This window comes from Triticum aestivum, chromosome 1A (genome assembly GCF_018294505.1).
Source record: "Triticum aestivum cultivar Chinese Spring chromosome 1A, IWGSC CS RefSeq v2.1, whole genome shotgun sequence".
NCBI classification, from domain to species: Eukaryota; Viridiplantae; Streptophyta; class Magnoliopsida; order Poales; family Poaceae; genus Triticum; species Triticum aestivum.
Genome location: NC_057794.1, coordinates 174,561,088 through 174,565,436, shown reverse-complemented (window position 1 = coordinate 174,565,436; position 4,349 = coordinate 174,561,088). Strand labels below are relative to the sequence as shown.

The following is a 4,349-nucleotide window of genomic DNA, read 5'->3' as shown; positions in this document are numbered from 1 at the left end:
GGGGACGAGCGGTGGTCTTTTCCTACCAATCTATCCCCCTAGGAGCATGCACGTAATACTTTGTTTCGATAACTAATAGATTTTTGCAATAAGTATGTGAGTTATTTATGACTAATGTTGAGTCCATGGATTATATGCACTCTCAACCTTCCACCATTGCTAGCCTCTCTAGTATCGCGCAACTTTTGCCGGGACCATAAACCCACCATATACCTTCCTCAAAACAGCCACCATACCTACCTATTATGACATTTCCATAGCCATTCCGAGATATATTGCCATGCAACTTTCCGCCGTTCCGTTATTATGGCATGCTTCATCATTGTCATATTGCTTGCATGATCATGTAGTTGACATCGTATTTGTGGCAAAGCCACCTGATGTAGGGTAGAACCATAATCGCCCGATCTTTCACCAAAGGAGCGGATCCCGCGAAGAACACGAGGAACACAATGGGGGAAACGAGGGCAAACGGAGGAAAACACATGGGGAAACACAAGAGGAACACTCAAACTAATAAGAACAAGTCACACATGTGCTAGATCCTCGGATACATAGAACGATACACGAATCCACGGACAACTAAGGACGATACAAGGGTAGCCGGTCTTCTCCGTGAGGAGGTCTTGAAGTTCTTCTCTGAAAGGAGGTCTTGAATTCAAAGGGATCTTCTCCGAAGAGGCCGCGGTCTCTCACAAGGAGTAGATCCGATGTGGATGAGCGAAGCTCTATCTCTAAGTATGAGCTAAACCAACGCTAACCCTAAAAAGTTGTACGTGATAGAGTATATCTCTACTCCTAATGGACGAGTTCGTACGTCGTTCGTTCGTTGGTTCGTTCTCCTCCACCCCTCTCGATAGGTCTCCCACCTCCACCAATTTTTTCCAGTCCCATCGATTTTCTCTCGGCCCACCGAACGAAGGATCTAACCACCCATTGATTTTTCCCCCATGATTCAACCACTTCGATTTTATCTCGTGCGTGGGTTGTTGGCTTTTTTGGGATCCTTTCTCGCCTCACCAATCGCATCCGTATCAAAACTTTTCAAAATCTAAAGCGATAAATCAAAACTTTCCCTTGCCCGTTTCCTACACGCATGTTCCTTCTCCAGCATATCTCAATCGAATCAAAGAGAAACCACATATGTTTTCTCATGCACAGAATCATATCCCAATGGCTCGGTATGTGATAAAATCATGGAGACCTTCCATTGACGACGAGTACTTGTAGCCGGAGCTTGGAAACACGAGGCAAGAAGGTAGCGCTAAGCCGTTTCATATACCAGCACGTGGGCTTCAGAACCCAGAGATCTTCCTGATGGGGTCTCCTAGCCGCCATAGGACATGTAGTATACGTAGGGCTGGATGCCGCCATAGGACCTCGAGTATAGGTTGAGGGTGTCCGTGCTCCGCCAGAGCACGCACCATCGCGAGGTGGGTACAGTGGTACATGCGGCGTCTCTGGCTGGGAGGAAGGAGATGACGCATGCGATCAGGTGGAAGAGACGCCGGAGAAATCTCTACTCCTAATGGACGAGTTCGTACGTCGTTCGTTTGTTGGTTCGTTCTCCTCCACCCCTCTCGATAGGTCTCCCACCTCCACCAATTTTTTCCAGTCCCACCGATTTTCTCTCGGCCCACCGAACGAAGGATCTAACCACCATCGATTTTTCTCCCACGATTCAACCACTCTGATTTTATCTCGTGCGTGGGCTGTTGGCTTTTTTGGGATCCTTTCTCGCCTCACCAATCGCATCCGTATCAAAACTTTCCAAAATCTAAAGCGAGAAATCAAAACTTTCCCTTGCCCATTTCCTACACGCATGTTCCTTCTCCAGCACATCTCAATCGAATCAAAGAGAAACCACATATATTTTCTCATGGACAGAATCATATCCAAAAGGCTCGGTATGTGATAAAATCATGGAGACCTTCCATTGACGACGAGCACTTGTAGCCGGAGCTTGGAAACACTAGGCAAGAAGGCAGCGCTAAGCCGTTTCATATACCAGCACGCGGGCTTCAGAACCCAGAGATCTTCCTGATGGGGTCTCCTAGCCGCCGTAGGACATGTAGTATACGTACGGCTGGATGCCACCGTAGGACCTCGAGTACAGGTTGAGGGTGTTTGTGCTCCGCCAGAGCACGCGCCATCACGAGGTGGGTACAGCGGTACATGCGGCGTCTCTGGCTGGGAGGAAGGAGATGACGCATGTGATCAGGTGGAAGAGACGCCAGAGAAACGATTGGAAGCAGCCATATCGATTGTCAGGTGAGAATTTTACTAGCAGTTTGTTTCTCAATCTTCGTTTCTTCAGCCAAACTGGATCTGGTTAATTAAGTTTTTATAGGAATAGAAATAGTGGTAATCATTCCGTCAAGCATTCCATTAAACCATTAGTGGGATGCATAACGTGGGTCTCGGCCTGCGCTCACTCACTGCAGCGAGAAGACAGAGAAGGAGTCACAAGCGGTGGTAGAGTACAAACTCCAGTACGTGGTGGCGAAGGTCACGTCCGTAGAGGAGTACAAGCTCCAAGTCAAGATCATATGGGAAGCCGTGGGAACCAGGCAAGCCAAATTTCACCGGTGCCGGTGAGGGAGAAGGTTGGTGGGCATCATCTAAGTGTGTCCAGTGATCGTGAGCATGTCATAGACAAAAGACTGGATAAAGTATGGGCAAAGAGGAAGGAGGATGTGCTGCTGAGGTACGTACACACCGGTCAGAGCCGGACGCCAATTACAGCGAGTATACTTTTGTTGCATGATTGCACCCATACTATCACTTTTATGACTTACATGAATTTTGGAAATTTACCCGTTCTCCTCTTTCTTATTTACATTGTTATTTGCCATACAAAGAGGTCCATCAGCACTTCTTGAAGTTTTTTATTGTGAGAAAAAGATTACGATTTTTTTCTAAAAAGAATTTAGTGCTACTTAGTTTGTTCATCATAATGCTTCTGGACCAAAGTACCGGTTGTAGGTCACATGCAACTTTGAGGGTGTACCGAGAGGATAGCTTTTGGCAAGATGCAATTACATAGATTTTTTCGCGAGAAGGTGTCGTCTTTCTCATCATGTTATTTTTCTTCTAATATTGGCAAGTAGCATAAATCAGGTTCTGCACTCTTCCAACAAATATAAGCTGCTTTTTTTGCAAGGTATATAAGCTGCTTTCTTTACTTCTCAATTCATTTTAATTTTAGACCACACTAATATACTCTCTATTTATTGTGTAGTATTGATAGATGAAGTGAGAGCTGCATGTCCCGACCTGGAGCATATGCTAATATCCTCCTTAACTGTGGCTGATCTAGAGTTTATACCATATCACGAGAGTAGCTCCTTCCTCTAATTTTGGGACTGTGGCAGCCTCATTGCACTGCATCTCCTTAAACTATAAGCACACTTGGTCTTTTGTAACACCCTCGATGTGACTATAGCTCCCACGTGTCGAGGCTCGACTTAGAGACATAATCGCATTGAAGGCATATGTCGCAAGAGAGGTAATCTTCGCAAACAACCTATGTAATACATAAGGGAAACGATACATAGTTGGCTTACAATCGCACTTCACAAAAATACATGAATAAAACATTACAACATCCAAATACAATCAAGGTCCGACTACGGAACCAAAATAAAAGAAGAACCCCAAATGCGACAAAGGTCCCCGATCGACCCCAACTGGGCTCCACTACTGATCAACCAGAACGAAACAACACAAAGGACAAGATCTTCATCGAGCTCCTTCTTGAGATTGGTTGCGTCACCTGCTCTGTAACATCAGCACCTGCAAACTGGTTTTTGGAAGTATCTGTGAGCCACGGGGACTCAGCAATCTCGCACCCTCGCGATCAAGACTATTTAAGCTTATGGGTAAGGTAAAGGTATGAGGTGGAGCTGCAGCAAGCGACTAGCATATATGGTGGCTAACATACGCAAATGAGAGCGAGAAGAGAAGGCAAAGCATGGTCGATAAAAGTATGATCAAGAAGTGATCCTATAGCAACCTACGTCAAGCATAACTCCAACACCGTGTTCACTTCCCGGACTCCGCCGAGAAAAGACCATCACGGTTACATACGCGGTTGATGCATTTTAATTAAGGTCAAGTTCAGATTTTCTACAACCGGACATTAACAAATTCCCATCTGCCCATAACCGCGGGCACAACTTTCGAAAGTACAAATCCCTGCAGGGGTGTCCCAACTTAGCCCATGACAAGCTCTCACGGTCAACGAATGAATAGACCTCCTCCCGAGACGTTCCGATCAGACTCGGTATCACAGTACAACAAGACATTTCGACAGGGTAAAACTAAACCAGCAACACCGCCCGAATGTG

General features: G+C 46.0%; 1 long non-coding RNA gene across 1 annotated transcript; it reads left to right on the top strand.

Annotated features, from left to right (window-relative positions):
* The first annotated feature begins 936 nt into the window (after nucleotides 1–936).
* On the top strand, nucleotides 937–3,568 carry LOC123110987 (uncharacterized). The gene is made up of 2 exons (XR_006454021.1): nucleotides 937–2,271; nucleotides 2,445–3,568. It is a non-coding gene; the product is annotated as an uncharacterized lncRNA (long non-coding RNA).
* The last annotated feature ends 781 nt before the right edge of the window (nucleotides 3,569–4,349 follow it).